Source organism: Cibotium barometz, chromosome 63, assembly GCF_041138505.1.
Source record: "Cibotium barometz isolate CiBa-2024 chromosome 63, ASM4113850v1, whole genome shotgun sequence".
NCBI classification, from domain to species: domain Eukaryota; kingdom Viridiplantae; phylum Streptophyta; class Polypodiopsida; order Cyatheales; family Cibotiaceae; genus Cibotium; species Cibotium barometz.
In genome coordinates, this window is record NC_141108.1 from 34367218 (window position 1) to 34374739 (window position 7522).

Consider the following 7522-nt stretch of genomic DNA (forward strand, 5'->3'; position numbering starts at 1 on the left):
AATAAATGCTTTAATCACTCTAATCCTACCCATCAGAGAGAGGCAATAAAGCATGGCCATTATCTAGTTTTCACCTAAACCTCTACATCATCCACTCCACGTGTTGCTTATTTGTAACCCCAACACCCACCACGGGTAGCCCAAATTCCTAAAAATAGTGCCCTTCTTTATTATCTCCCCATCCCAATAGGAAGGGTTAAAACTCTCATCTTCAGTTAATGAGATCAATCTTGAATTTTCAATATTACACTTTGACCTAGATGCTTTTGCAAATTTCTCAACCACATGTAGGGTAGCCCTTAGAACCTCTCAAGAGGCACTTCTCCGCGGAGGCGACAGGAGGGGGGGCTGCGCACAGTAGCCGGCGGAAAAAACCCTCCCCCCTTAAAAAATCAAATGGTTAAAAGCTTAAAGCTTATTTTCATTTTTTAATTATTCTTTTTAAAATAAGTTTTTTATTATTTCAAAAAAAAAAGCTTTTGAATTTATTTTAAAAAAAAGCTTGGAAAAAGCCTGGAAAATAGTGGGAAATTACTGGATTTGAGTAAAAAAATCTCTGAAAATTCTTAGAAATTTCTTCTTGAAAATTTTTGGCTTTTCATCTTCCGAAAAACTTTTGGCTTTCCGTTTTCCAGAAACCTTTTGGCTTTCCGAATTCCGGAAAAACTTTTGACCTTCCGTATTCCGGAAACCTTTGATCTTTCACATTCCGATTTTTTTTGTCTTTTCATTTTCCCAATACTTTTGGCTTTCCGTATTCCGGGAAAACCGTTGGAATTCCAAATTTTTTTAACCTTTCTTATTCTAAATGCGTTCGGGGTTGATTAAAAATTTCAAAAAATTCTTGAAAATTAGTGAAAAATTAGACAAAGGTTATTTTAAATTTTGAAAATGTGGGGTTGGTGTTTGGCACGTGGTGTGTCCATTCGGGCACCCGTGACCATTGAAATTCCTTTAAAAATATATTTTTGACCTAGAAAATTAGAAAAATCCATTAAAATTGTAAATTTTCATTGGATTTGAGAATTGTCGAGCGGAATCAAAAATTTCGTGAACGATGGGATTCTCAGGAAAAATTAGGAATATTCTAAAATTATTTTTAAAAATCCTAAAAATTGGTATTTTAAAATATCAATGGTATTTTGGTAAATTAAATTGCTAAAAATTTTCTGAAAAAATATAGGTTTGGAATGCCATAAAATAGGTTTGGTGGAATTCAAAATTATCATATTTTGAGGCCCTATTAAGTTAGGGAAAACTAGGAAAAAATAATGATAATTCTTTTTTTTCAAGAATTTAATATTTTCGAGGGTTATTTAATGTTGAAGTACATTTTCTCGTGCTGACACTAGATAGATGCGAGTTATTCGCATATTATTAATACGACTATACCTCATATTAATGGATATTTATGTTTGGATTAATTCTAAACGATGTTTTCATGATTTTTTTAAGCCATTCTTTTTGGACATGTTCTTTAATTTCTTTTAATGGCTATAATTTGCATTCAAAGTGTGTTTCACCTTTGACACTTTTCCATGATAATTTATTTTACACTTTTTTAAGTGTGGTTTGTGCTTAATTTCTTAAGCCTCTATCATGGGTTAGTTGATCGGTTTGTTTTGGTGGATTTTATTGGATGTTTTCCAAGTTTTATATGGACTCATCAGGTTCTGCCTAGATCACTTGTGTCTAGGGGTTTATTATTGAGTGCTACACACACGTGTTTCACTTTCTTACTTTGGAGTTTTATTTGAACAACACAATGTTCATATACTCCGGATTGATGAGGTGGCCACCAATTTTAATGCTTCTTTTGGCATAATTAATGTCCATTAGATGATATGCATTGATTTTTATGATCAACTATGGTTTTTATGGATTAGAGGAGCTTCTATGCTTTTATCCATGGTTTTATAAGGATCTTTTGATCTTTTGAATAATTACATGTGCTTTGAAGGTAGCATTTGCCTTCATTTTTTTTGCACGTAATTTTGGAGTATATTTTTGTACTCTTGTACATATTCCAACTCGGATACCTAGTTACTTATATATCTAGGTGAGTTATTTTTCTACCCTAACTTTATTGTGTTTTGGGTAGTTATCATTAGAAAGGCGCCAATAATTCAATTTCTTTTCTAAATGATGTACTCAGAAGGATTTATTCCTTGATGTAGTCTCAAGTATATAGAGACAGGTTTAGTATGTGAAAGTCTGGATAAGGCCATCTTATTCCTTTTATACAAGATATTATTCATATTTTCCTAGACGGCATACTAGGGAGTTTCAAATTGTTAAGGTATGTATGGGTGGTATCATGGTGGAATGGGACGCTAGTGATCCCTCACATATATTATCTTATGGGATAATTTGGGCTCAAGATTGTTGCTTTGCTTACATCACTTAGCATGTTGACCTCAACATTCAAAGACAATCTTATTTTCTAAATTCACTAGAAGTTATATTGTGGGCATTCTCTAGATAAACTTCTTTTATCTATAGCCTGCATGTTTTGATGAGGGTAATCTCATCGGCATTTTCACTTGTTGAAATCTCTTTCTTTAGAGTTCAAACAAGTTTATCTTGTTGTGTTCGGATAAGGAAATTTGGATTCTTCCTTTGTTGGCATTTCTTTCTCTAGTTCCGTACTTTAGGTGATTTATATAGTCAACCTGATTGTTTAACGGATGGACATATGTAACTCATTGAGACGTTGATGACTCTCTATGTTGATATGGGTAACTCGAGACGTCGATTATTCCATATGCACATCTGGGTATGTCGGGGTGCCGAATCCCTGGTTTCTATTGTTATAATGCCATGTTTTCTTACTTTATTCCGAATGGTTTACAACAAGGAAGTTACTTTGAATGTGAATTGCTCTGATCATCCGCAGTAGTCTGATGGGAAAACAGAGTGTATGAATCAGATTATAGTGTATATGCTTCGTGCATATGTCTCTAGAAAATCATCATATTGGAAAAAAATATCTTCCAATGATGGAATTTGCCTATAACAGTTCTAAATTTACGGCTATTATTTTTTAGTCCGTGCATACTTATGTATGGGTATCAACCCAGGGCACCTATTGATGTCGGTCTTAAGGACATCGAGCTTGATGCATCGAGGGATTTCTTGCGAGATATGCAGGAAACGCTGACCAAAGCTCAGGATTCTATCACGAGTGCTCATGATAGGGCACGGTTTTATCTCGATAGGGGACGCTCATCTCGGTCTTTTGAACTAGGAGCGTTGGTTTATTTTAATGTTCCTAAAGATTTTCAGACTTTGTCAATGGAAAAATGCTCGAATTTATCTCCTAGATATTGTGGTCCATTTCGAGTTATGCATCGGATTGGCACGGTCGCGTAAGAACTAAAACTACCTCCAATTGTTAGAGTTCATCCAGCCTTTCATATCAATAGATTGAAAGGGAAATTGGGAGGTGAGGATAACAGAGTTACTCCTCAAGAACTCGTTGAAGTCGAAGATTTTTCCTATGTTCCACATGAACCTGATATGGTACATGAATTTAGGGAAAGGAAACTTTGTAGTTGACTTATCCTTGAGGTTAAAATTAGGTGGAAAGATAGGGAAATTGAGGATTCGACTTGGGAGTCGGTTGAGATTGTTCAGCGCAGTTCTCCTTCTTTTCATTGCGAGAGTGCAATGTTTTGAGAGAGGGGAAGTATGTTATATGTACATTATGTGTGCTATGTTATATACACATTATGTGTGCATATACTAGGAGGCTAACCCACATTAGGCTTCTGAGCATGGGAGCATGGGAACAAGCTCTAGTGGAGCATGGGTTAGGACTAACCTTAAGGGTTAAGGTTAGGGTCAGGCATCCAAGGGTCACACATGAGAAATGGAAAGTCAAGAGTCACTTGAGGGCCCTCCTATATAATAGGGGCATGGGGCACACGTCAAGGGGGCTTGGGGCTTGGAGGCTTGGAGGCTTATGCTATGGTCTCTTGTGTAGAGGTACATATCTATTCATCTACCATTTCACACTATAGCTACATGCTATTGGATTGGAGTTATACCTCTTGATGGTATGGGACATCAAGGTAGAGGTATGATGTATTTCATTTATTATTCATGTGTGCATCCCTTGGTGGGCTCGTCGGGGGTGGTTGGGTGGTTGAGTTTATGCCTGATTTATGCATGTTTATGCATAACAATTATCTAGAGAGATCTTAGGGTTTTAACAGTGGTATCAGAGTATGTTATATGTACATTATGTGTGCTATGTTATATACACATTATGTGTGCATATACTAGGAGGCTAACCCACATTAGGCTTGTGAGCATGGGAACAAGCTCTAGTGGAGCATGGGTTAGGACTAACCTTAAGGGTTAAGGTTAGGGTCAAGCATCCAAGGGTCACACATGAGAAATGGAAAGTCAAGAGTCACTTGAGGGCCCTCCTAGATAATAGGGGCATGGGGCACACTCAAGGGGGCTTGGGGCTTGGCGGCTTGGAGGCTTATGCTATGGTCTCTTGTGTAGAGGTCCATATCTATTCATCTACCATTTCACACTATAGCTACATGCTATTGGATTGGAGTTATACCTCTTCATGGTATGGGACATCAAGGTAGAGGTATGATGTATTTCATTATTACTCATGTGTGCATCCCTTGGGCTCGGGGGTGGTTGGGTGGTTGAGTTTATGCCTGATTTATGCATGTTTATGCATAACAATTATCTAAAGAGATCTTAGGGTTTTAACACAACCCATATAAATAGAGCTCTTGCATAATCATTTAGTCATTCATCATATTCAGCAAGAGAGCCATCAAGCACTTTTTACCATCCTCAGCCCCAGGAGCATAGGCGATTGTAGTTTCAGCCATCTCTCTTCAGCATTTGTCTCCTACAGCACAAGGCGCCTCAAACACATGAGCATTCAGCCATCTACATCAGTAAAACACAGTAGTTCAGCACTCAGCCTTCAGTCCATCTTGCGTTTTCTGCATCCATACAGTTTTCAGTATTCATTCATTCATCGTTTTGCTCTAGCCACTTGGTGAAGGTTGAACGTAGCATTCTCATTCATTTACAGCATTCATATATAGTCTAGAACAGTCCCAAATAGCCCCTCTCTCAGCCCTAGCTTTGCATACCTCCCTCATACCACTGGGAAGAGTGCATAGGCTCGAGATTGGACATCTTTGGTACTTCTACAGCATTGCACAGTTCAACCCAACACTTCGTCTTCAGAGGTCTTGCATTTGGCTTATTGTCAGTCACACCATCAGTCTCTTTAAAGATAATAAAGCAAATACTATCTCGGTAACAGGATAGGGGGCCCTTGAGTGGGTAATTCGGGACCCCATACGATGTACAGTTCTCATCTCTCTCTCATATCTCTTTTTAAAGTTTGAAGTATTAAAGTGGATTGCTTAACTCACGAAACTCAGGATGATACAGAAGACGGTGTGAACATTTGTGTGACAGGATCCTCCAATACGAAGACTTCCGCTGCATATTACAGTCTTCTTTCTTGAATATTGAGTTTGGCACTCTCACTCAACCGCTCGGAGGATCATCCTCCTCTGGAACCGTTGCCTGAAAGCCTTTTCTGGTGTTTCCCAAGTGGCACTCGACTTATAGGACTCGGAGGATCATCCTCCTCTGGAACCGTTTCCTGAAAGCCTTTTCTGGTGTTTCCCAAGTGGCACTCAACTTATAGGACTTCCATTCCCCTTGGGCCTTGTGGAATACCACCAACCAACCTCCTGGGAACTTCTTTCATGTCTTGTGTTCTTTTCCTTGGGCCTTGTACCTGTGCACTTTCCTGTACCTTGGACCTGCACACCTTCATTTGGGATTGAATCAGTGTTTAGCCTTGCTGAGCCTAATGCTCTGATACAAATTTTACATGCAGAAGCTTCGGGAGTCTTCTTTCAGCCCTAAACACCATCTTGGAATAACTGATGCAAAACGTATACAAAGGATAAAGAACAGAGAAAGAAAGAAAGAAAGATATATTAACGTCTGCAAAAGGCCAAAGTGGCCTATGAGACCAAAACATAGTACACAGTTGATGGTGTCTCATCAAAAGTAAGACAGAAAGGACTAAAAAAAGTCCTAAAACAGTCCTCAATAGCTATGAAAGGAAAATACTCCTACTGAGGTACAACAAAAGTGTATAATATCTACAACTAGCATAAGAGTGGTGTAATTTCCTCATCTGAGTATCTCTCTCATGGGGTGCTGTAAGATAGAGAAACTAAAGTGGCGAGGCAGTCGTCTCCTATGGTGGGTGATGATGGCTTCAATCCACTGGTGATGAAATGGCCGTGGACAAGGTCTTGGTAAGCGTGGGCATCTCGCTCGACAAAGTGCTATGGCTCTGTCAAGGGTGACTCCTCCTGAAGGAGGTCTATGGGACGTTTGGCTCGCCGAGGGGGTAGTGGAGGTCCTGGTCGTATCTGTCGGGGTGGTCCTGGCCCTGAAAAAATCTGTCATGGCTCGCTGGTGGGGTGGATCCTGGTGTGCTGTCCTGTCTCGTAGGATCGCCTCTCCATCTGAGCTCCAATAAGAAAAGCCCCAAACATATCTAATCCTCAAACTCCATCACATGTCGTAATCGTCCAAAACCCTCTCGGAAGAGACACCAGTATCTCCCTCGTATCTCATAGTACACAGTACATCGGCATATGTAGTGCTCCTCTGACTCCACTTCCTGGTTGAAAGAATGTGCACAAGCGGAAGCAAATAAACATGAGAGAGAGAAAGATTGCAAGCAAGAACAAGAGCTTTATTAGCTTGAGGTTACAGAGTACAAGAGCCAGCAAATAGGGCACTGTAAGATGATTGAATGAATAAAAGAGAGCAACTCTTATATACATGTGCATGAACTAGGTCGGTTGTAGAAACAATCCGACAGGACCTCCATGGCAGCATAAGAAGATGCAATATTTTAACACCCCCTTTGCATCTTGAAGTGTGCAAAAAAGTCAGAAGAAAACTGATGAGACGAAGGTGCGACCATGGACACCTTAGCATGGCCAGTAGTGAGTACACCTCCGAAAATGCACATGTCGACTTGTAGTCTTCAGAAAACATGATGCCACTGTAAAGAGCAAAAGAAAATTTGCTTGTCTCCAAACTCAAAGTAGAACTGTGAACACATCACATCTAATAACCTCGAACAAATGAACATGGAACACATCCTGTCCGTAGTCTCTATTGACCAATAGAGACTACATGGAACACATCCTGTCCATAGTCTCTATTGACCAATAGTTCTGGAACTCATCTGAACCATGAAGGAAACTTTGTTGATCTTGGAACTCATCTGGACCATCAAGTGAACTTGCCTATCTTTATACTTGGAACTCCGACACACGGGTCCCATGCTCCCTATTCAATATAAGAGAGCTTTTGAAAGCCCCCTCTCCCGCCCACAAGCCGTTTCTGGAAAATAGCACACGGGGGGATGCCCTTAGTATCAGAGCAGGAGACCAGTCATGTTCTCTCCAGTCTGTAAGGCCTTGGGAGAGATGGG